We start from the raw sequence: 26,593 nt of genomic DNA, 5'->3' as shown, positions 1-26,593 counted from the left end.
TAAAACCAGCACCCTCCAGATCTTGCCTCATGTCTTGGTTCCTTTCCCCCTTTCCTACTGAAAAAAAAAAAGTGTTCTGAAATTAATATCTCTCGCCCTTGTTTTTCTGGAAACTCTGAATTTTGATCCAAGCGCTCAGTTACTCTCTGAAGCCATGCACAGTAAGATGTGTCTTGGGCTACGCTTTCTACTCTACATACGCTTCCTTCTGTGTGGTTCTTGGCCACTCTCTCCTGCTTTCGTGGAATAAGCATAGGGCATTCCTTGTTTCTTGCTGCCTTTTTCTTGTACACCCTGAGACCATCAATCTTCTCTCTACTCTTTTCTTGAACCAGTCACTTCTCGTTCTTTCAGTCTTTGGGCACATAGTCTCTTCTTGAGCTCTGGACCACTGTCACTAGGGAAGGGACCTAGTGCTTTCACCACCTGTATTTCCTCACTGGCACCCGTTACAATATGACTGTGGGAAGCATTTTGCTGTTTTCAGAAACACAAAGAACCATCAATTGTAGTTTAAAAGCTGAGTTCAGGATTTATCTTTTCTTGGAGGGTGCAATCTTAAGTTCTCCTAAATTTGTATGTTCAAGTTGTAAGTCGGCTGGCTCCTTGCCAGCGCTGAAGTTTATATGTGAGAACTTTCTGATTTATCAGAGGATGTCAGCCTAAGATGTTGTCACTAAGCCAAGAAGGACACTTCATAGGCCAGTGTGAGCTTTGGTTTGACTTTTAATGGGGGTGTGTGGGGTCCTTTCTGTTAAGTGGAGTATTTTCAATATAAGATATTCTTAAAAATTGATATGCTTACATTAAATCAGTATTATTCCATTTTGCCCAACAAAACCATTTCATGTGTTAAAAACAAAACAAAGAGACTTGTGTTGTTGTATATTATGTATACTATATATGTATGTGTGTATTATATAGTCTATATTTACGTATATATGCACATATATATGCACATATGCATATATATATGATAAAGAATACCAGGGATTTAATGTGTTATGCAGTTCTCCATACTGTTCTAGCCCCAGAAAGGTAACAGTCACCCTTTGTTCCATCAAGCAAAGTTTGTCTAGCTTTCTTGGAAAATGTATCTCAAATCCATCCCTTTTTCCCATGTTGGAACTTCGGTGTTCTCCTTTATGAACAATAAAATAGCTTCTACTCCATCTTCTGCAGCTCTGTCCCTATTCAGTCTGCCCTGAACCTACCAGTCTGAGTGATCTTTGCAGCAAAATACAATTTATAATCTTTTGACCACTGCATAGGTGATCATATTATTTCATTTATTCTTTTTATCATCTTATAACTTAGATGTTACTGTCACCCTTAGAGAAGTCTAATAGTTTACTCAGGGTCACACAGTCAGAAACTGGGGTAGTTCCTGTCTAAGCCCAAGCTGCTTCTCATTAGAACCCACACTCCAAATACAAGGCTGTTCTCACCAGAATGTACCATTTCCCTCCTCTCAGCAACTTGAACTCTTGTAGCTCAATACTTCATCTGTATTGCTTATGGGGACCTTGAAAATTACAGTTGACTTCCTTACAATGGTGATCATTTGTTTTTCTGGCACTCAACATCAAAGCAGGCCTTGTTTCAGGTAGCGGAATTAGGACAGGCTCATTGCGGCTTCATCCTGAATTCCTAGGGGCTCTACTCTGGTGAATGGGATTTTATACACACTGTTTTGTAACACTCTTGAGATGGACTCAGTGTGGCATTTTTTTATTTCTCCACAAGTACAGATTAATTTAGAAAAGTGCCGAGGTAATTCTAGGGAAATAACATATTTACATACCTTTTCTGCAACTGACTACAGAGAACTCACTAGTCTCTCCTCAGCTAATCATAGTAATCAAAGTTGCAGAAGGAGACTACTCATTCTTTGCAATTTTTCCATGAAGGTCTGCATGAAAACAAGCACTTTTCATCCTTTTTTTTCCCAAAACACCCTCTTGAGACTGTTACAATGGTCTTTGTTACAGTTCAAATCCACCCTGTTCATGGTTTCAATGTTCTTGTCTTCCCACTGCCTGCCCAGTGAAAGCTAGATCAGATTTTAGCATTCAGACACTCTGTAACACTATCTGATGTGTCTCTTCATTCCTTTTTCTGCTATTCACTGTATGTGTGTTAGGATCTCAGCTGTGAACGACTCTCCATAAGCAACCTCACACTTTCTTTTCCAGTGTTTTGTTCTCTTGCTCTCTTGTAAGTAAAATGATTCCTCTGTTTAAAGTGTCCATTTAATAATATTTAAAGGCAGAGGGTGTAACTTCATTGGTACAATGCCTGCTTGGTATGTTCAAAGACCTAACTTTGATTCCCAAAACATGGTGGTACACTCCTGTAATCAGGCAGGAGATCAGAAATCCAAGGTCACCCTGAGCCCCATAGCTAACTGGAGGTCAGTTAGTTGAGGCTGTGTCTCAAAAAGTATCAGCTAAAGTACAAATTCAAATAGCCCAATACTAGGTAGATGCTAACTTAGTCTGTGTGTCACTCTTTTTCTTATAGCTTGGCTTTTAGCAGCAGAGTGCCTGTGAGGTCCAAGAAGCAGACTTGAGTCTTCAGTGACTCTTGGTGATTCAGAAGATAATAGTGATGAGAACAGGGCCTGGGCTGATTAGCTAGAGACCCAGACTTGGAGGTCACCAAATTAGGCTTGCCAACCAGTGAAAATGGCATTTGTCCAGCTCTCAGAGACAGTGAAGAGAAAGCAATGATCCCATGATAAATAATACATCAAATGGGAGTTGCTTTGGAGAGTTGCAGTAGAAGCTGCTGGTTTGTCCTTTTGATAACAGTGATAGTAGTGTGTGTTATATGCACTGTCCCTTATAACACCCCTGTCAGCAATTATAGGTGGTGACAGGATTCACCTGTCCTAGGGAGAGTGGATACCTCCTTTAGGATCTCCAGTTTAGACTCTAGACATTTTGCTGTGAGCACATACCTCAAGAGTGACAGGAGCTGACTGTATGTATATTATTTATCCATCATACAACTTGAGACTTGAGTCCTATTATTATACCTCACTGTGTACAGCGTAGTATAAATTAGCATATATTACATTGTTTTATAATTACCTCGCCAGGATTGTGATGACACTGCACTGTGTTAAAAATGTTATATAAAGTAAACACTATTACCATTTTTATGATTCTACACTGAAATTTCATTTACAGATATACAAAGAGCTTTAAAATCTAGAAATGACATAGAATATCGTGACAATAGTACAGGTCATGTTTGCATAAGTCCAGTGGCTGCCAGGAGGGTTGCAATGAGCTTTCTCACTGGAGTCTTTGTAGATTTGTATTGCTATGGAAATTTCCAGGGAGATGACATTAAAGCATCTTGAGCAAAAGAAAGTGTTGTGCTCTTCATTTTCATTTTCTTTCTTTTCTTTGTTCAACTGGCAGTGAATAGGATTGTGTTATGACCTTCACCTGAACTCTGGGGTCCTGACTATAGAGGTGCCAAAGTTAGAATCAGACTAACTATTCAGCTCTCACCTGTATGTTCTAGTACTTTTGGCTGTATTGTTAGTGTAAAATAAACAAAAATGTCATTCTGCCAACAGTCTTCTTCTCTAATAATGGCATGACTACGATAGTACTTATTGGGTTTGATTGTTGAGAGGTAAAACAAGATAATGAATATGTTATAAACAGAATTTTCCTGTAGCTGATAGCTGCTGTGCTGATTAATTGCTTTATTCTCAAATAAATTTGAATCCATGTTGAATAGGTCAGAGTCAGGTCTGCATATGAAGAGCAAGGAGTGGAGTTTTTCTGAGGCAATGCTGCGCATTTCTGGGGCAGAGACACTGTGAATATTTCCGTTGCTTTTCATGAGGTAGTAGTTTGTAAACAGGAAACTGTGCACTGCCCACTGGCCCCATTGTTTGGAGACACAGCCACGTGGCACCTGTGTTTTTATCCACAACCCCTTCCCTGCACTAGAGTTGTGAAGGCGTAAAGTAAGGACACGCATATACTTAAAGAAGCTGATGGTGCCTTGATTTCCCTGCAGTGATGGACCATGACCTAGAATTGTCAGTTAAGAGAAACTCCTGCTCCACCAACTTGCGTTTGGTCAGAGTACTTTATCAGAGAAACGGAAATGAAACTAAAATAACTACATAGTGTTGAGCCCTAGTATTGTAGTTTGAACTAGAAACAATACTTGCTGTTCAGTTGGTGGAGCTATTTGGGATGGTTGTGGAGCCTTTAGAATGTGGAGCATCACCAGAGGAGTTGAGTCTTTGGAGGTGGGCCTTCAGGCTTTTTTACCGTCTGCCCCCCCACCACCTCTTTGCATTTCTTTCTACTTCCTGAGTTCAGCTCCAAAGGAACATTTTAAATGGGAATGATGTGTCCTGGTTTATTTATTTATTTTATTCTATTGTGTTTCATAGCTCTGGCTCCTGTGGTGAGAGCAGACATGGAGAGACAAATTTTGAACCAGGACCACCATGAAGTTTGTTATTTATATATCCAGACCTCTTTCTTAATTTTTGAAGTGCGATAAACACTTAATAAATGTTTGTAAGATAAAGGAATGCATTGATCAAATCCCAGCAATTTGTAAACGTCTTGTCCAGCATCCTTTGCAACCAATGGCTGTGAGTGTTGTATCCCAATACCTGGAGGAACCTAGTGGTTTTGCTCTAGCGCTAGTCTGTGCCATATTCCTGAAATCACTGCTGTGACTGGTATATGGCCTGTGTGTTCTCTGAGGGTTTCATGTGTCTGAAGCTTGGTCCCAGGGAAGTGGTGGTGTGGGCCCATTCAGAAGTGGGACTTCCTTGGTTATTGAGAGCAGTGCTCCTTTAGGTTTTAGGTAGCTCTCCAGACAGTGAGATTTTGTCAGTTTCAGAGTGTCACCCAGCTTTCTGTATGTCCTTGTTGAAGACATGATTGCTTTCTTCTGAACAGGATGCTGCCATCAGATGATTTCCCATGCTGCATTCATCAGAGGGTCAACTGATCAGTCAACCTGATCTTAAACTTTCAGAATCAGGACTAGGGGTGGTGGTGGCTTGTCACTATTTCCTTAGTGTGCGTGAGGTCCTGGGTTCAGAAAAGACACAAAGCAGAGTTTAACTCTGGATAACTTGATAACTTGAGCTAAATGAGTTTCTTTTCCTAAGAAACTTACCGGAGAATTAGTTACTTGTGTTGTTGCTGAGACAGAGTGTCTGACTAAAGCAGCTTGAGGAAGGGAAGGGTTATTGTGGCTCATAGTGGAGGGGGGAGGGTCTAAATGGTAGCAGCAACCTGAGCCTGAGGTTGCATTTTATTCTGGGATAGAGGGGGGGGGGGGGGAGACAGAGAGGGAGAGACAGAGATAGAGAGACAGAAAGACAGAGAGAGACAGAGACAACGAGACAGAAAGACAGAGACAGACAGAGACAGAGACAGACAGAGAGACAGAAAGAGATAGAGAGAGAGTAATATTCACCTCATTCTCACTGACACCTTTTTGTTCTATTTGATTTGCCATTAGGAATGGTATGCACAGCTCAATTAACTAAATCTGGTAATCTCTCACAGACATACCCAGTAACTAACTGATCTAGGCAATTCTAGATCCTGACAGGTTGACAATTCAATATTAACTATCATATATATGGACAAAAATCTACTAGTCAAAAAATGTGAAAAGAGAAGGCATTTGGCATCATTTCTTCAGCCTCTGGAATTTTGAACTATCAGGCTTTCTAACTTCAAATGCCTTTACTTCATGTTTGGATACCCGGGCTGTTTTAGGATAAGGTATTCCTTTTCTGTATCCTAGAAGGACTAGTGTTTTCGTCCGGCTGAACACCACGAGCAAGGAGAAGGTTGAACTGGAAGGCCTCTCAAGTCAGGATTGCCAAAATGAGAGATGTAGTTTGAGCTGAGTGAGATGTGACTTTTCCCTCACAGTGGGCAGTCCTTACCCCTCACTGCTGCCCTTGGATATGCTTAATCTGCATCCCGGTGCATATGGGGGAGTTCTCACCCCATTATCACCAATTCCTAAGAGATTTCATTTGCTTTCCTAACAACTCATGGACTTCATTAGGCTCTATTCCAATACCACATCTATCAGGTATTTCTGCTGATCCTTCATGCTGTGTTACTATCTGGTTTTTGTTTTCTGTTGAGATGGTTAGAGGATGGCAGTGGTCCTGATGGTGGTGGTGGTGATTGGTGGTAATGAATTCTACAGGGTCTCACTCCATAGCCAAGGTCGGAATTGAACTCACAGCAACCCTCCTTCCTCAGCCACTACAGCTATATGCCACCAGACTTATTCAGAAGATGTTTTTATGTACTTGTGTATGTGTATAGAGGCAGAGGTTGACATCCAGTAACTTCCTTAATCTCTCTCTCCCTCCGATACTGAGCTAGGGTCTTTCAAGTATACCTAGGGAGTACTGATTTGGCTAGTTTAGCCAGGCAGTTTATTCAGGGGACCTTACCTCATGCCTCCTGGACGCTGGGCCCACAGGCTACTGCCACATCCACCTGTCACTTACCCAGGTCCCAAGCATCCATAATTCTGTTCACAAGACACACAGCAAGCATTTTACCCACTGAGCTATCTTTAACCCCTGGAGTTGTTTTTAGCTAACGATTAAACTTGACTTTAACTTTAGGGACAATAGGATGAAAATGCTGTCTTATAAATACCATTGCCAAGAGCAAAACAATTAGAATTAACGTTTTTATTAAGCTTCCACTAAGGAACAAGGTGGAAAGAGAAACTTGTGCTCATATTCTGAAACTTAAATAAATAAATAAAACCCAAACACCATTTTGCTTTAGCCACATTAGGTGATGCCTAAGGGATTTAGTGTCTGTGTGATTGGGAAGAAAAGAATGAGAATATTTCAGTTGATACTTGTGTTATAAATTATAGCAGATTGCTGAAGTTCACAGGAAGATCTGTTTAGTCTCTATTTTTTCATTATCATGCTGACAAATATTATCATTGTGTATGGATAGGAAATAATTTTTTGAAAGCCAAGAACTTCTCTGTCATTGCCCTAATGTTATTTATGAATGTTTCAGACTTGACGTTGTGTGATACTGTTTGGGTGTGAAAGTACTCTAAATCCTACAGTCAGCTTGAACAGAGCAGGGTGAAGGAGACTATCAGATGCCTATCCCAGGGACGGTGCCTTCTGCCACATCAAGAGTCAGCAAGGCATGCTGGTTTCTGCCATGTCTGGTTTGTAAATAAAGCTTTATTACAACACATCCCTAGTCCTTCGTGTATTGTTTGTGCCTGTTTTCATGCTACAGTGTTAGTAGTGCTCTATAGCTGTGATGCAAACATGCTTCACAAGGCTGTGCCCTCTTCTCTCTCTCTCTCTCTCTCTCTCTCTCTCTCTCTCTCTCTCTCTCTCTGTGTGTGTGTGTGTGTATGTGTATTCATGTGTGTGCAGGCACACATATGGACACAAACTTGAAGAAATCAAAGGACAACCTCAGGAATGATTTCTTAGGTGCCTTCCATATTTTTTTAAGTCAGGGTCTTTCACTGGTCTGGAAATTACCGAGCAGGTTGGGATGGCTGGTCACCTGATCCCAGGGACCCACCTGTCACTACCTCTCTATCTCTGGGATTACAAGTATGTGCCACCATCTCTGGCTTCTTTTTTTTTTAAATGTGAATTCTTGGGATCCAGCTTAAGTCCTCATGCTGACAAAGGCCAGCACTTTACTGACTGAGCTATCTGTCTGCAAGCCCACTCTCTCATCTTTTACAGACAAAGTGTGCCAAGCTCTGCTATAGATGCAAGTTTTACAATTTAACCTCTGGTTCCAAATGCATAATTTGCAATGGGCTTCTGCAATGACTGCTTGTTTCGTGTGAGTCCTGTGCTCTCTCTCTCTCTCTCTCTCTCTCTCTCTCTCTCTCTCTCTCTCTCTCTCTGTCTCTCTCTCTCTCTCTCCCTCTCCCTCTATCTCTCTGTCTGTAGCTCCAATAAGGTATAGTGTTCTAGATTTTATAATGATGATGGAAGTTTACTGATGGCCATGACTGTACCCCCAAGAGAGGTGACTCAGAGTCTGTGCTTTCAGTAGACACATAACAACAGTCTGAGGAAAAAAATAATCTAGAGTCAATCTAATGGTGAAATAGTACCTCGTTGGATCTGGGTCTAACTGTATTTTGTTTCTAACTAATTTGACAGTTATTCAGCTAGATAACACATGAGGAAAACGAGTCTCAGAGTAATTACTTGCTTAAGGAAATGTGCTCTAGTGGATGAATACAGGCTTAAACCTCCATTTGACCCCAAAGTCCACAGATGTCCTTTCCCCAACCTTATCTGGTATCTTCGCAGGTAAGCTGCACTAAGTCAGAGAAATTCCACACATTTGTACCGATAGCTACCAGTCACTTTCCTGTCAGCCCACGCCATCTCTTGCTGCATGTGGAGGTCAAGTAAATACAATTTTTTTCTAGTTGTAAAGCAAGAAAACCGGTTTCCTACCCGACTGCTATTCATATCTCATGTCTAATTTTTTAGACATGTATCTTCAGAATGGTGATAGAGGTCAATGTTCACACTTCTTGGGAGATTTGAGATATTTTCTTAAGGTAGAGTTAGACATTCCCCCCATCAGAATTTCATCAGCCTGTGATTTTTCAAAGTGGTACTGAGTCCTTCAAAATGCCACAGCTAAAGGTTGTTGTGGGCACGGGGAATTCGAGATCAATTATGTGAGTGGCCTGCTACGATTTATCACTTGAAGATAACATCTCTGTGAATTTAAGAAGAGGCTAGTCAATATCACAGCACAGAGACAGGACATGGTGAGGGTAGGAGGCATATTAGAGATTAGGGAGGGAAAAATAAGCCTTCTGCTTCCACCCTCCATGGATGAGGGACGGGAAGTAGATGGAAATGCCAGGAATGCTTGCTATTTTAACTTAATTGTCCAGACAAAAGCAATGAGAAGGCAAGAATTATTCATCTTGAGATTTAATGCTGCAGTGCTCATCCTGGACCAGAAGCAAAGTCAAGCATAATGGATTACATGAGTAAAATATGTAGTAGCCAAGTGGAAATCGGCTTAATTACATTAATGTCTCTGTTTTCCTTCTCATACTCAAGGTGAGTTAAAGGTATCTCTAAAATTAACTGATGGAACAGTACTAACGGAATTTATCAGTTAGGATAGAAGTATGTGTCATTCACTTCTCTTCTTTGAAGTGTTTCATTCAGTGGCTTCTTACAGATACAAGATGGGTTATAACAATGACAACATCCCATTGTAAGTGTGCATATTTTATACTGCTAATTATATAAATGTGGACTCCCGGAGCTCTGCCTGGTGCTTGGCTGTGGATCTCTGCATCTGCTTCCATCAGTTACTAGATGAAGGTTCTATGATGACAGTTAAGGTGGTCAGCAATCTGAATACCAGGAGGAGGTCAGTTCAGGCACCCTCTCCACTATTGCTAGGGATCTTCGCCGGGGTCATCCTTGTGGATTCTGGGGAATTTCTCTAGCACCGGGTTTTTCCCTAACCCCATCATGGCTCCCTCTATCAAGATCTCTCTTTCATTGCTCTCCTACTCCCTTCCTTCCCCAGCTGGCTCATCCTGTTCCCTCTTGTTCCATCCCATCCCCTCTTCTCTCTCACTCCCCCTACCCCCAGTTTATCCAGATCTCACCTGTTTCCCCTTCCTGTGGAGATCCGTGTGTCCCTCTTAGGGTCCTCCTTGTTACCCAGCTTCCCTGGAGCTATGGATTGTGGTCTGGTTATCCTTTGCTTTATATCGTATACATTTGAGCTCCCAGAGTCCAGTCAAAGAGAGGGAGGAGGGATTATACGAGCAAGTGGGTCAGGATCACGATTGGGAAAGCCACAGAGACAGCTGACCTCAAGTCATGGGAAGTCATGAACCCTGGACCGACAGCTGGGAAGCCTGCGTGGGACCTACCTAGGCCCTCCGCATGTGGACCACAGTTGTGTAGCCTGGTCTGTTTGAGGGGCCCCTGACAGTGGGGCCAGGATCTATTCCTGGTGCATGAGCTGACTTTTTGGAGCCCATTCCCTATGGTGGGATGCCTTGCCCGGCCTTGATGGAGCAGGGAGGGGCTTGGTCCTGTCACAACTTAATGTGTCAGACTTTGTTGACTCTCCATGGGAAGCCTTACCCTCTCTGAGGAGTGGATGTGGGGGGTAGGTTTGGGGGAAAGGGGGGCAGAAGGAGAATGGAGGGAAGGGAACTACAGTTGGTATATAAAACAAATACAATTTTAAAATTAAAAAAATTTTTATAAACGTGGTAAACAAAATCAAGTCTGGAACAAAATCCCAGACTGATGCCCGGGAATCCAGCATGGGACTGATCAAGACCCCCTGAATGTGGCTGTCAGTGAGGAGGCCTAGGGAATCTATTGAGCCTTGGGTAGTAGATCAGTATTTATCCTGGGTATACACATGGACTTTAGGCTCTCATCCAACAATGAGAGATGCACTCTCACCCTGGACTCCTGGGGGAGGGTCTAGGCCCTGCCCTGGATGAAATGACGGACTATGGACACCCCCATGGAGGGCCTCACCCTCCCTGGGGAAATGAGGGGATATTGGGGGGGTTGGTGGGAGGGTGCGGGAGGAGGGGAAGGAAAAGGAGAGGGACCCGGAATTGACATGTGAAGCAACCTTGTTTCTAATATAAATTTAAAAATAATATATATTAAAAAAAAAGAGAAGTGCTCTTTACTCACGGATTTGTGGCATGGAATCCACTTGCCATCGTTTTTGTTTCTATAAGGTTCGAAGTATGACACTGTTTGCAGCTAGGAGTGAAAGATGGAAGCAGTCTCCAGCTACCTAGCATTTTAATGTGGAGTTGCGGGATAAGGGCTTTCTAGTGTGTCTTTGGAAGATGCTGGTCCCACAGGGACTGCAACAGAGCAGATAGTTGAAGAGACTTGACAAGAGGGAGTCCTATCTCATGGTGGAAGTAGAATCCCATCCCTCCTGTAGGTGGCCACCTTCTTGAACAGGTATAGAACAAGAAGGTGCTGGACTGTGGTCACAGTGTCACAGCTGCAGCTGGTGTTGAACAGGCTGCCGCAGCCGGAGGGAGTTCTCCAGTGTCTGTTCTCCTCCTGCTGTGGGGTGGGGGAGGCAGGGTTTTCCACAGACCACTGTGTGTCTAGAAGCTCACAGCCTCCATCTGGGCAATGATGTCAGTTTCCATTAGGACATTTCCTATTGTTCTAGGTGTAGGGAGACACAAACAATAAAAAGAGCTCACAAAGAAGAAAAAAATGACTGAGGAGTGAGTGTTAAATGGCTCAGAAACATTGTCCCCGGCTGGGTTTATAAAGGCTGTTCATCTTCCTTGTATCCGATGACATCCTTTGTGGTGGTTGTTGACCTGAGTGTTAGTCACAAAACTGTGGTTAACACCCCCTCTCTAGGAGGCTAAGTGAATTGCACCATGACATGGTTCATCGCTAATGGGAAGGGCTGGGTTCTCCCCGTTTGTTTGTTCTGGGTTGATTTCTCAGGTCTGGTGGAGGAATTTTGGCTCTGTGGATAATAACATTGATGTTGCCGGTGGCAACACATTTCTGTTACATAGCAGTGGCCTGAGGTCAGGGAGATTTGGGCGTGGTTCTGTTGTTTTTCAGTTGTGACCTTGGGCTTAGGAAGCACTGGGAAGAGCACTGGGAGCAATGGCTGTAGTTTTGAGAGACTTTGGCTTCCTTGACCTGTTTGCTTTGAAAAGATTTATATCAATTAAACGTATTCGTGAATCTTTTTTAGTGGGTAGTCCTTCGTTTCAGTGGGATTTCAGAGTGAGGGAAACCTTTAGCTGCTCGTGAAATGGCAGTTTGACTTGGATAAATGGTGTCTCTTCTCTCTCATAGACAGGTGCATTGTTGACTTCTGAGTAGGCTGTGAGCATCATACCGTGTATTTGAAAGGTGAAACCTCAAAATAAAAAGAGAAGTAGATTTCAGTCCTGCACCTGCCCTTTATGAGTGATATGATCTTAGCTCTCCAAACATCAGCTTGTTTCCCTTTCTGTAGAATGGAAAATGTCTTGCAGCACCCTGTGGCTTGTAGCTGATGGGCTCACATTTGCCGCTTTGTATCAGGAGGTCGATAAACTATAGCTATTCCCTATGCCACAGTTTCCCTCAGGCAGCATTGGGAGTGCCCACTGTGGTGAAATGTCTCCTTAGTGATAAATACCCACTTGCTTAAAGACTTCTATAGCTAGGACCCACACCATATCCAGGTCTTATCCTGCTGTTTATTTTTATTTTCTTCACACTTGTGTGTGTGGGGGGGGGTGTTGGAGTAGTTGTTCCTTTGGGTTCTTTCCTTCCACTCTGTGAGTGCCAGGGATTGAACTCAGGGTGAGGCTTAGGGACCAATGTTTACACTGCTGAGCCATCTTGCTGGGTCTTACCCTGTGATTTGAACAGCCCAGATAAAGACTACAGAACGTTTTCTTAGCACCATGAAGTGTACCTAGAGGAATTTTAAGCTGGTTGAGCAGTGACCTTGATACAACCTGGGCCTAACGAACTCAGTTGTATGAAAAGGGCTTAGTTGGAAATATTATTTCTAATGATGAGACCCAATGTGTTGATGTGTGGAGAGAAATCAGTAATGTTCTAGAGGATGATTTTCAGTCTTAGTCAGAAAAAAATTGTAATTTTTAAAGTGAGATTCCCACTAAGGGAGCAGCTAGTATAGTGGTCATTATAGGAGCCATTCTTACGCGATTGAACTTCCAGGTCTTATATTTATTAGATACAGTATTAATCACAAGTTTCATCCATTACTATTTTTATTATTTGTCCATCTGATCATCCAACTCACTCTTTTTTTGGTAATATAATTTAGTACATATTTGATATTAGGTGCTATATATGTGCTGGTATTATCAACAAAGGAAAGAAAGATGTTCCCATATTCAGTGGTATAGTACACGTGTACATAGTGACTTACAGTTTTCCAGGCATCAACTTCATAGAACCTGGGGAGATATGGTACCGCTGCTATCAGATAGTACCTCAATTAGGGGCTTGCATGTGTGTGGCTGAGGGATGGGCATAGGAGTGTCACTTAAGGCAGGGTCTGTAGGATGAGAAGACACAAAACAAATGAAATGGGGATTCAGGCTGAAGAAACGCCATGAGAAATGACACCAAATGTTCCAAGGTTACATGGCTTGCTTTTATTTTACAAAAATTTAGCGAGTAGCTTTCTGATTGCTTCGGGTTAGGTCTAACATTAAGATTCTGCAGTCTAGCGTTTAGTAATAGTGTGGCTAGGTCGGGAAGCTAGGTGGGTCAAGGATGTTGCAGGCGCAGGAGGAAAGGGTGTGGGGTAGGTGGTTCAGTGCATAAGAGTGAGCTTCCGATGCTGCCCACGGGCACTGCCCTTGGCTCAAGTTGGCAGAGCTACTTAAGTATGTCCCTGAACTGTGTCTCTTTGTTTTTTGCCCTGTGTAAAATGGGACAGTAACAGCAGTAGCACGGGGTCTGTCATAAACGATTGATGCCCACCAAGCCTAGAGCAGTGTCAGAAACGCAGCCTGTTTTCCAGGGTTCTCAGTGGTATCGCCTCCTTGGAAGAAGACTCTCTGTAGGCATTGAGTACATTCAGAAAAACTGATTCTCAGAAACACTCAGTAATAGTGTGGGGTTTTTTTTTTGTTTTTTTTTTTTTGTTTTTTTAGGTTTTTGAGACAGAGTTTCTCTGTATTGTTTTGGAGGCTGTCCTGGAACTTTCTCTGTAGACCAGGCTGGCCTCGAACTCACAGAGATTCGCCTGCCTCTGCCTCCGTAGTGCTGGGATTAAAGGCGTGCGCCACCAATGCCCCGCACTAGTAATAGTGTTTTTATAAAGTAGCATTTTAGCTACGTGCTGGTGGCCCACACCTTTAAACCGAGCACTTGGGAGGCAGAGACAGACAGATCTCTGTGAGTTTGAAGCCAGCCTGGTCTGCCATGTGAGTTTCAGGACATTCAGGACTATTAAAACAGAGAAACCCTGTCTTGAACAAACAAACAAAATCACCCCACAGGGTAGAATTTTGTCTGTATGAGGGTAGTGATACTGGAAGGAGATGAGGGAAAGGAAGACACATCATTGCATATCAGTCTTTGCCAGGGATTTCTTTTGTGGGTGGCAGTCTTAGAACTGACACCTAATTGGTTGGAGTTCTGAAAATGAGGACTGCTGGATTTTAAGATGTAAATGGAACATCCATATCACCGCCTTCATGCCTTGGGAAGACCTAATGGAAGAAGAGCCAGAAAGAGTAGAACACCGGGAGAGAAGGATGCTGTGTTAGGGATTGCTGTCTCCAGGAATGACACGGCTGTTGCTCTCCTTGTTATGTCCATGTATGTGTGTACATGTGTGCATAGGCATGCTTGCTTGTGCATATGAATGCAGAAGTTGGAGTTCAGTGTTGGCTGTCCACCTCCATTACTCTACCTTAGTTTTTGAGACAAGGTCTCTCGCTGAACTTGGATAGGTACGCTGCCTGGCCAGCGGGCTGCAAAGATCCACCAATCCCTTCCTGACCCCAGCACTGGCATTATAGGTGTGTACCACTCTTCTTGGCTTTGATGTGTGGGCAGGGATCTGAACTCGGGTCCTCATAGTAAGCGCTTTACCCAGTAAGCCCTCTCTCTCCTCAGTCCCTATTGCATGGTTTGCTATGAGTCTGAAAGACCACCAGAGTGGGGAAGACCCTCACTCAAGTCTCGGGATAAGGCAACGCCCCAATAATTCAAGAGAGACCGTTCTTGATGCAAGCACATGAGGTTTATTCGGGGAACCCTCGCAGGGGCAGAGGAGTTTGACCCCCACTAGCTGCAGGCGGGGGTTTTTTAAAGGGAAAAACCATGAAGAATGGGGGAGTTAGGTAAACACCATAAAGGAAGTTAAGTGATAGCTCATGCCTTAACAGGATGGTTATAGGTTATCTCAAGCAAGCATTCTTTGGGCATTGTACAGTTAAACATTGAGCAGGAATGTGGTGAGCTAGTTCCTGGATCAGGGAGTGTTATCTTTTAAGTTTATCTTGAGGTCACAAGTTTCTCAGGAGAGGGCAGAAGGGCAAGTCACTCTGTGCTGGGCTAGTTGCTAGGGGTCTAAAAATGTTGAGTTGGGGTCTCTCAAGACCCCAACAACCTAATCAATCACGTCACAGAATGTCCCCTCTCTTGAGTTCCTTTGTGGACACAGCTGCTAGCTGGGGCTGCTTTTCATTCAACACTTGGTGCACTCTGAAGCCGGAAGTCTGTTCAGCTTCTTCAAAGTTATCTTTGTCTTATGTCAAGTAATTCTTTCCTCGGGTAATACCCTTTCTCCTCAGAAGTCTCAGCCATCTTCCTCCAAGACCTGCCATCCTACCTAGTTGTCACTGGCGACAGATGGCTTGGCCATGTCCCTCATTCACTGAGGCCTTTGGTACCTCATGGCTTGAACTTCATCTTCTCAAAAAATACGTGCTATTATTGTGGGCAAGATCTTTACCTTTTGACCCAATGTCATCTTCACGCCTGTTCCTCTTGCTGTGCTCTTACCTCCATCCCTTGACTGTGGTCCTTCAAATCCACAAACTCCAGCAGACTGATCTCCAGACAGAGTCTCCCTGCGCCAGACTCAGCGCTGCGGGTGAGGTCTCTCCTCATCCCTGTGTGCTCTTCTCAGCCACCGATGCCCTCCCCACAGGCACACTCAGCATTGCTTCCAGGCAATGATTCTCGAATCCTCAGTGATCCCTTAGCTCACCACACTTCAACAGTTCTACATCGGTTCGTGCGTTTCCTTTACAAGCATTTAAGAGTGAAGAAGTCAGAAATTGCTCTTCTCAGCAGTGGCACACATCTCCTTCGTGTTTGTTATTACTTCAGATCACTTTATCAACTTCTTTCCGAAATTAATAGATGCCCTCAAATACCTTATATAAATGATGTGAAATTTTAGGAGAAATAAATTTAAATGAGAGACAGAGAGATCTGCAGAAGGACCGAAGAGTCGTTTACTATTGGATGTTATGCTAAAGTATTTACTAAGTATAAAAACTGGAGGATGAAATGGGCCCATCTTCATGTCAAGTGCATGCTGCCGTTCTCCTCAGGGGAAAGTCTAATGAACAGCTTGGCAGGGATGCGGGCTGAGATCCACCACAGCTTGTTCTTATTGTGAAGTGCAGCTGAGACAACTGTCTTTTCATGTTCAAACAGCTCTAGTGTGATAAAATTCATAAGCTCTTCAATTACCGATTGAAAGAGGATAAATTGATAAAATGAACCACTTTTGCCTACTTACAAGACAGGGCCTTATTATGGATCCCCAACTGGCCCCATACTGACCGTATGAGCTAGATTACCTTCAGGTTCATCAGAGTTCCCCTTCCTTACTCTCCAGAGTTGCAGAATTACAGGCATGTATCCATATACTTGGCTCCATCTTAAGTGTTCAGCTCAGCAACTATAACTGTAGCCACCATCACCACTCTCTGATTCAAAACCTTGATAGTATCCGGAACAGAAACTCCGAACCAGATAAGCACTACACAGTCCTACCACTTCCTGCCCCTGAGGTCCCCATAAGTCCTTCGTCCTCTGCAGGTTCACCAGCCCCAAGAATTCCCCCATTTCCCAGTATCTCCCAGCACTAGGGATCCTGTAGCTTTTGGGATTACCAAGACTGGCTTTGGCGTCTCCAAGTCTCTGATGTTCCCTATCTCCTAGTAGCTCCTCACCTATACGTCCTCCTCCTTCTAGAATTCTGTAGTCTCTGCGGGATGAAACTGGAAACAACAACAAGAAACAAACGGAAGAGGCAGGGTCCGCCTATGCCTACCACAGTGGAAAGAGTGGGAGCCAGCCAGGAGGGCAGAGTCGTGGGAAGGTGGCTAGAGGCCAGGGCGTTTGAGGGTAGGGGTAGGTCTGTCCCCCTCCTTAGTCCTTCTCTGATGCGTGACCTCAGCCAGGCTGCCTATTCCTTCTTCCCCTCCTCTCACTCTCTCTTGGTAAACTTGAGATGCTAAACAGAATCTGCCTGTGGGTTATTATGGGGTCAACAGTAATTCATACACAGGACCATGCTGATCACAAAACACTATGTGAATGCTTGCTGCTGTTTCCTTGGAAAGAGTTCTTCCATGAAATGTGGTTAAAGTGTAGGCCCAAGTTTTTTCTCACGTTTCCCAGTTTTTGGATAAGGTAGCTGCCATATCTTTGAATGTTTGTTTGTTTGTTTTTGTTTCTCAGAAGAAGCTCAGTTACATTCTCTTTTCTCCTCTAGTCTATTTATGTTTGCATTTGCTTAGCAATAAATGGGGATCTGGACCTGATGGTGTTTGAGGATTAGTTTGAACACTTCCTAGTATGAGTGATTCACTTCAATGTATAAGAATTTGGAGTTAGGGCTGATGTTGACTTCAGTTTAGGATACTTTTTTATGTAAGACACGCCTCCTCCACCCCTGCTGTGGGAAAACAAGGGAGGAAATTGCCTGTTTCTTGACTCACCTGATGGTCTTTTGGCACACAAGGGGTGGAAAATGGGGAGAGTCTTCGTTGAGCCCTGTATGTGTCTCTTGTCTTGAAGCCAGAGGAATGGAATTTGGAGCCAGGTGTTCGATCACCTCCTAATTTGATGCCATTGTAAGTCAGCTAGACTCCTGGAACCAAACCATGTATTTTTTTTTAATTTTTATCCATTTATCTCTTGTTTATGTTATGTGCATCCTCATGTGTATTTATACCATGTGCGTGTGAAATGAGAGGAGACCGGAAGAGGGTACATGATCTCTGGGACTCAAGTTAAGACAGCTTAAGCCAGTATGGGTGCTGGGGACAAAATCTTTGTCTTCTTCAAGAGAAGCAAGTGCTCCTACCTACTAAGTAATATCTTCCAGCCCCATATTATTTATTTTTTAAAATGCTGAAGTCTGTGCTATGGGAAAATGTTTAATAAAACCACAGCAGGTGAATGGAGAAACTATGGTCATTCATAGAGGTTAGGGAAAGGTAGGTGCTATAGTTTCCAGTTCTCAGTTGTTACCTTCCATCCCATTTAACCTCTTGGGCACCTATGAGAGGGAAGATGCTCATAGGACTTTCATGCTGTAAGAAATGAAAAATGAATCAGCACATGAAAGTACTGTGGCAGTGCTTGGCACAATGTGGTGATCATAGAACACAGTCCCTTTTCTGCATTGAGCCTACTTATTCTTTGGCCGAGAGGCCTTGAAAGGCACACACACACACAGCCCATCATCAAGTCCCTGCCTCCCTCCTGTATGGGTATAACTTCTGAAGATCCAAGCCACATCACATCGACATGCCCAAACTTCACTGCTTGTGGAGTCTGGCAGACCCCTAATAGCTCTGAATTTCCTTTCCCAACTGTACCGAAGACAGAAGATTGCTCTTACTTTCCTATGTCCGGGCTTTTCTGTGGTAACTCATCTGACTTACAGCTCATGAGCTTGACTTTTTGTGGGGGAACCTTAGTTTTGTTGGTTGTTAACCATCATCTGAAGTAGACCTTAGACACTGATGGGTTCAGACAGGCTGTGATGCAGCCTAAGACCGAGACTGGACTAATCAGTCTTCACCCCAGGTGTTTTTCTCTTCATAGACGGCTAACGTCAGTTATGGGCCTTCTTAAAGACCACAAGTACCAGGGTGGGCAGAACATCACGGGGCTAGCGTTCTCAACTTTAGGTGGAAATTGGTGTGCTGTGATCCCCGGCGACTAAAGAAAAGATGTTGCTTAATGACAGTGTTTGATTCTGAAATTGAGCCCAGCAGGATAAAAAAAAAAAACATGTTTTCCTGAATTTCCACGTATCTTATAGGTCTAAATATGGAATATGCTTTAAAAATACCAGCAAGCCAACAATCTTAAATGCTATGGTGTTAAGAAGATGTCCTTGTCAGTTATGGGAAGACCAAAATGTCCCTTGTAGTTTAAACCTGAAGAAATTTGATCTATCTAACAACATGTTTGTTTGACACATGTGGTAGAACTTGGTGCAAAAATCCATTTCCTTAGGCAGCAGATAAATGGCAAGGTTTTTAGTGGGCACCAACTTATAAGGCCACGATAGAACACTGAGGACTGGGTAGCTTGAAATCCCAGGAAGCTTTCTTGCTTTTCTGGGGTTTGGAATCTGAGATACGGGTCCTAGCACAGGGAGGCTCTGGTGAGGGTTCTCTTTCTGGCTTACAGGCAGGTGACCAGCTCAGCCACAGACAGAAGAAGAAGAAGACGAAGTCCCCAGGGCCTCTTCTTAAGAGGGTCAGCACACATGGTGAAGCCCCATTCTTTTGTTTGCATCTAGCCCTAATTACCTTAATTTCTAGGCATCATCATGCTGCACGATAGAGCGTGAACATGTGAATTCGGGGAACACAGGGATAGCCTCCACAACAATGAGCTATCGTCTTTGTTGAAAGTAATTTTCCTTCCCTTCCATTCCTGCTTCCTATCGTCTTATTATTAATTTTCCCTCTCCCTTCCCCCTTTTATCCCATTCTTCCCTATTGCCCCACCACCCTTGAGGCACGGGTGTCTGTGAGATTAATTGCATTGGCAGATGCATTTTGGTCAGCTGGAAACGTCCTAAGGAAAAGCAGAACCCATTCCTGGAGATATAAAACGCTATCACTTCTGGGTCGTGTTGGAAGAGCCCTGGCCCATCTCTCAGAGAGCCCACACCATTCAGTGCAGTGACGAGTAGCCCGTGTTTGTAGCCTCATACCCACGTCTGCTCTGACCTATGCAAACCTTTGACAATTTGTTGTGCCTTTAATCCCTAATCTGTTAGGAGAAAATGGCGCTGACCTGTACCATGAAGAGCTGTGAGTGTTGAATGAATTCCTTCACATAAATTTTGCAGAGGTGTGCCTCACGTAGGCAGTCCCATTTGACGGATCCCCTTGTGCTCTCTCATGGAGGTCAATTGGACTGGAACTTTCCCAACCTTTCTGTTCATCATAAAGAAGGCATTTCTTTGTGAAAAGGATACATTTCGTCTACACACACACACACACTTCGACCTGACATCTGTGGCTATTTGTTTATGGTCCTAGACTCTATAAGCATTTGATGGTTTCCCCTTTGATTTGGGAAGAAAATATAATTACAGACAAATAGGAGATATTCTTTTTTCCTTGAGACAGGGTCCCATGTCCCTCCACCTCCTGAATGATGTTAGGATTATAGGCGTGATCACCACTGTCTGCCTGTGCACTCCTGGGGCTCAAACCCTCATCTTTTTGCATGCTAGGCAAGCACTCTACCAACTCTGCTAGACCCCAGCCCCATGATTAGAGACAAATGCAAATGGCATACACTGCCGATTTTGGAATGAGAAGGCCATGACCTTTGACTCTGCTTCCAGCACTGATGAGAGTGGTCATCTCTGTGCTTGTGGGACCTCCGTCCCCATCCCTTCTGACTTGCTTACTCTCCCCCTCTCTCTCTTTCTTCTCAGATGAGAAAGCAGTCTTCCTCCCAGGATTTTAAAAACTAAGCCTAAATATGTTTTTTAAGTTAGCGTTAAGCTTACAGTAAAACGGAAGGCACAGGCATGGCTCCTGCATCTCGCGCATTTTAGCATCTCCACCAGCTGGTACATTAGCTGCAGTCTGGGAGCGTACTGTTGGTGCATCATAATCATCTAAAGCCTCAGTTCATACCAGGCCTCGTTCTGCCTGGGAATTCTATTAATCTGGTGAATGACGCTGACAGGCGGCCGTCAAGCCACCAGCAGCTTTCAGAGCATTTGTAATGCTCTAACCCATGGCTGAGTTTTTATAGTTTCAATGTAAAGATTGCATAAACCTAAACTTAAAAAATACGGCTCACACTGAAAGGAAAGTAGAGCCGGTTCTAGAACGCCAGCCGGCTGGTCGCCACAGCTGTGTTTTCATTGTCTCGATTGCAACACGGCCGGGAGGTCGGTCTTGTGGTATTGCCCTGCAGGTTATCCCGGCAGTCCACAGAGAGCCTGCGTGGGGCTGCTTTGGTGTGAGGACAGGCTATCTTGTCTTCACTGGGGGAGAGATGTTGACAGGGGAGCCACAGTGAGGGCTCTCGTCACCCAGGAGGTGACCTTCAGGGTTGTTGTCTTGGAAGGACACTTAGAGTGTCCACGTGCTCCTCCTTTCCATGGATCTATGAGCTCAGGAAGTGCGACTTGTTCAGAGCCACAAGTGACTAATAGCAAAGCTAAGAGTAGTGCCAGGGTGGCTCAGTTCTCTAACACACGCCACACATGCAGAAGATGAAACTCACTCATTCATTCCTTTGTTTATCTATTTACAATATTTTTTTAAATTTTAGTTTTCCTTCTAACCACAGTTCTCCCTTCCACCCCTCCTTCTGAACCCCCTTACCCTCTCCCAGACTACTCCCCAGTCCACTCCTCCTCACAGATAATGGCGTCTGTGAGGAGTCAAAAAAGTCTGGCACGTTAAGTTGGGGCAGGAGCAATCCCCTCTCCCATGTGTTGAGACTGAGCATGGAATCCCGCCATGGGGAATGAGTTCCAACAAGCTAGCTCATGCAATAGGGATAGATACTGGTGCTACTGCCAGGGGCCTCTCAGAAAGTCCAAGCTTCACAACTGCCTCCCACATACAGAGGGCCTAGTTCAGTCCCCTGGAGTCTCCACAGCGGTCAGCCGAGGGTTCATGAGTTTCCACGAGCTTGATTCAGCTGTCTCTGTAGATTTCTCCATCATGATCTTGACCCCCTTGGTCATATACTCCCTTCTCCACCTGCGCATCCCATGTGACACAGATGGAGCATTCTGGTTCAATCCCAAGCACTGGAGACATTTTAACAAAGCAAGAACAGAATGCAACATTTGACCGACAAGCCAATGCCCCCGACTCATTGCTTAGAGCAGGATATGGGTATATATGCTTCTTCATGTCATGCTGACCCTGTCTAAAATTCCAGGGACTCTACATGTGATACTGAAGCCAGACCATGGAGGACTTAGAGGGGATGAGAGAAGATGCCCACGGCCCTTTATCAGAACATGACTCCAAACCCCAGTGGCACTGTCATCCTTCCTTGGTTCTCCTCAGTAACCTGTCTCTGTGTCTTAGCTCTCTCTTGGTTGTTTTTACTTGCCTAGGAAAGCCTTACACAGTGAGTCTACATAGACCGTACTTTATTAAGAAGAATCATTGTACCCACTTCCGTGTGCTGACTAGACCCTGTACCATGAGCTAATTTTCATTTGTGCTCTAACTTAATGACAGTCATCCCAATTTGGGCCGGTGGGGGGGGGTTAACTCCGAAGTCCTGTAGATGGAGGCTGGTGGTGTGTGAAGAGCCATTATGTCACATCAAGTTTCATTTGAAAGTCTATAAGTATACATTTAAAAAAATGAAAACAAACTGCTCCACCGTCCTAGGGACATAAATCATGTGTTTTCATTACCTCAAAAGACCACGAGAAGATGAACTCTAATATTTCAAAGACGACAAGCAATTTATATGAATGAATCACAATTGGAGTTCCAGTCTACTGGAGCCGATATGCACTGTGGCAGGGTTTCAGATGTTCCCTTAACAGCAGTGGATAATCGGATGAACACCTGAGCATTCTGCTGATTTCTCATTCACTGAAGGCTTTGATGGTCGTCAGCGACTGAAGCAGAAGCTCTATGAAGAAACAGGTTCGAGGTGGCAGAGGCTGCACCCGCCTGTTTGGGAGCTTTGGAACCCTGAGCCTGAAGTGTGAAAATGTTAGGGTTTGATTTAAAACAGCCAAGAAAACTGTGGTGCGTGGGGGGGGGGGTTGAAGAAAGTGATATCAGAACAGATGTCATGGGTGGTGTGGGCAGTGGACACAGATGTGGAGAGCTGTCTGTTCCTGTACGTATCATAGGGACAGCTGCAGTCAGGCATAAAGTCATTGGATTGAAATTCATGTGAGTGTTAGAACCGCCGGTGGAAATGCCCTTTCAAATTGAATCACTTGTACCCAAATCCAGGTTTTAGCGTCCACTGATTTCGTGCTTTGGTTAAGAGCTGTAATCATCCCTGGGTTGAAGGTTACTCATCATGGCATGTGGTACCTACTTAACCAGTGCGGTCAAGTAGGTAAGTGGCGTGTTGAGACGCTGCATATGGGGTTCTGAGCATGGTGCCTTCTATGTGCAAACAAGAGACATTGTTGATCGCCCGCTGTGGGGCTGTCCCTTGTTTCCCCCCTCAAATCTCAGCAGATGCCAAGTCAATTACGGTTCCACTCAGCATCTTATTAGGGCAAATTCAGCCCGTTAGCTGGGAGCCTGGATTTTGATGTGGTCGGTCAAGACTCACTTGAGGTTCCCAAGTCTCAGTCTTCCCTTCATCCTTGGCTCTGGGGTGAACATTACTGCCAAGTCCGCTGCTCAGCCTGTGTCCAAGAATGTGGCGAGGGTGTCGGGATTGATGACACAGACCCAAAGGCTCTCTTTATTCCTACTCTGGCTGGTTATTATATACCCTGACACCAGAGGTGGCAGTGGGTGGTCTGAAGAGGCGATTAGTCTTTGGGAAAGGTCAAGGTCAGGGTGGTTCCTGTGGGCCAGCCCTTTTCAGGAACTTGTTGCCCCAGGCATTGTATTGTTTTAGTAAACATGTTTTTAGTAAACATTGTCTTACAGTTGCCTACTCCCAGGCAGATGGGGAAGTGGATCTCTGCTCAAGGTCTGGTGTCCCCACATATTACTTTGAGAGAGACAACTGTGCCAGATTTTTTTCCCCAGGCAGAACACTTTCCACCTTGGTGAGCTCAAGCAGAACTTCCCAGCCCTGTAAGAATCACTCCTCCATCCTGATTGGGCTCCACACGTTCTCTCCTTGAATAGTGGCTCATTCTTTGGACCAGTGCCTTATGGTTTTTGTGCTCCTCTGTTTTCTAATTATTTCTACCTTTTCTAGCCCTTTCTTCTGTGAACAAAATGCAGTGTTTGTCCTAGGCTCACTTTAAAAAATCTCAGGGGTGGGGGGGGCGGCTAAAAAAAATCTCAGCTATTTCTGGAGGTTGTTTCTCTCTGAGTATCCCAACTCTTTGAAGATGTTAATTCTGTTTTGATTCTCTTTTTAATCAGATTTTCTTTCTGAAGCACTCTTGAGGCCTATTGAAATTGCACTCTGTTCTGCCTTTCCCCAAGGAGGGAGAGCAGCAACCTTTATCTTGGCAAAGCTGTCCCTGTTCTACTCCGACCCCCAATCTGACACTGCAGAAGTTGCCACCTCCTCCCTCTCTTCCAGGGACTCAACTGGGGTGACCCCATTTCATTGTCTTCTCCCTCCCCTCCACCTGTGAGGCCATGTGCCTCTTACATGTGATGCTTGAATGGAGGTTGAACAACCAAGATAAGTTTGACTTTTCTGTTTTTTCAGCTCTACTGTGGCGCTATGTCTCTCTAGGCTGATATCCTGGAGTTTTTAGACATGCAGTAACAGCATTACAGGCATGAGCTAAAAACAAAGCCTTGCCAATGTGTGTGTTAGTGGCCACACCCCTTTGGGCGTGGCTTCAGGTGTTGATGGAACCAGAAATCAATCAATCAATCAATCAATCTCTCTCTCTCTCTCTCTCTCTCTCTCTCTCTCTCTCTCTCTCTCTCTCTCTCTCTCTCTCTTGGTTTGTGGATCTGATCAGAAAGGCAGACAAACGCTGTGACTGTTCTTTATTACTATCTGTGTAAGGTGTTCCCCAATAAAACACCCATTTATCATTTATCTTGGATCTAATGAATTCATTACACCCAAGCCTTCAGCCTACTGTTGGCACTTCAGTAGAGCAGCTGAGAAGCCACGCCACAAGTCTTGAATGTCTTACAGAAGAGCAAGAATTCAGTCTCCGAGAATTCCTCTCTAGGTTTCATAACCACCTCCTCTGTTGTTTTGAAAATACTTTTACTCAAAGCCTTAGATGCTTGTGAAGTAAGGAGATGGCACCGTCTACTTGAATCAAAGTAAACATGCCATAGACAAATAACTTCTTCAAACCCAGATGAGGTGTTATGATGTTTTACCTTCCTTACAGTGGCTGAGCTCAGCCAGGCCATCCTGGGAGATTTCTTTTCCCCCAGACAATGGCTCTGTTGCTGCCCCTAAAGGCAGTTGTAACTAAATCTCTGTGTTTTGAGATTCAAAGGCTAGGGTGAAAATCGGCAAGCTCAGAGAGTAGCAACTGATTTTTCTCTTTGCTGGCATCCCTGGAAGCTGCTCCCTTTCAAACAGCCCAAACTAAACACAAAACAATAACAAAGAACAAAAGACCCACACTAAACTCCTCCATGCTACTTGTCAACCACACCTCTCCGAGCCCCGGCTAATTTTATTTAATTAGATGAAATGTATCTTTACATACCAGGCAGCATTTCTGTTTGAAAAAAAAATTATTTAAATTAAAGACAAGCTTGTTTCACATGCCAATCCCAGCTCCCTCTCCCTTCCCTCCTACCCTGGCCCTCCTAACCCTCCCCAGGTCCCCAATCCCCCACCCAATCCCCACTCTGTTCCCCAGGGAGCTTGAGGCTGTCCATGGGGGGTAATCTCCAGAGTCTGTCATTTCGTTCAGGGCAGGGCTTAGCCCCCCCCCTTCAAGAGTCCAGGCTGAGAGAGCATCCCTCATTGTGGGATGGGCACCCAAAGACCCACTAAAATAATATCCTGTGATGGCCTCACACGAGCCTCACAGTGGCCTGAGGGAAATGAGCCAGGAGTCTCCCTTGGAAGGAGTGATGGGCATCCTTGACGGGCAAGCACTCACTGCAGTCAGCGGCCTGGTTGTCAGCTGTGGCCATGGGTGAAGATTGAATCCCCTCCAAGGCAGGTCCTGACTAGTTTCTCATTGTGAAGAATGGCTGGGCATCCCAGCAGAGTGAGATGGACTCCAGTGTGGCTGTGGCTGTGAGCAAAATACCAACGTGATTTAGCCCTCAGCTTGGCCTGCTCCAATCAATTCTCTTTCCTACAGCTGGAGTGATATTTTAAAAACAGAAATTGGATTGTGTCAGTACCCTGATTAAAGCCCAAGCTCCTTCGTGTGGGCCAAGAGGTCTGGGGGGAGCCGGCCTGAGCCTTTATTTCTTTCCAGCCCAATTTCCAATAGGCAAAGCTTCTTGTAACCGGCTCCTCGAACACTCTCGGCCGTGTGGTGTACGTTTCTCTCCTCCTGCCTTCAGTCCTGCATCAAGGGCCAGATGAAACAGCACCCCCACAGGCTATCTCCCTCTGTGACCCTCTCTGGGAGTACCGAAAATACATTGTTAAAAAGGTCCATATCTGGACACCCCCATGGAGGGCCTCACCCTCCCTGGGGGAATGAGGGGATAACGGGGGGGGGGGCCCGGATGGGGAGGAGGGCATGGGAGGAGGGGAGGGAAAGGGAGAGGGACCTCGTACTGACTTGTGAAGCAACCTTGTTTCTTATCTAAATTTAAAATGGAAAATAAAAAAAATATTAATAAAAAAAAACCGGTAAAAAAAAAAAAAGGTCCATATCTTTGGTAAAATTTACTAAAAGTTTCTTGGGTTGTGGCA

At 44.5% G+C, this 26,593-nt stretch overlaps 1 protein-coding gene across 3 annotated transcripts in view; it reads left to right on the top strand.

The window, feature by feature from the left end:
• Nell1 (neural EGFL like 1) overlaps positions 1-26,593 on the top strand; it is an 846,684-nt gene that overhangs the window by 394,840 nt on the left and 425,251 nt on the right. The window lies entirely within an intron of this gene.

The sequence above is a fragment of the Mesocricetus auratus genome, unplaced genomic scaffold (assembly GCF_017639785.1).
Source record: "Mesocricetus auratus isolate SY011 unplaced genomic scaffold, BCM_Maur_2.0 Super-Scaffold_100030, whole genome shotgun sequence".
NCBI lineage: Eukaryota > Metazoa > Chordata > Mammalia > Rodentia > Cricetidae > Mesocricetus > Mesocricetus auratus.
This window is presented reverse-complemented; position numbering and strand designations above follow the sequence as displayed.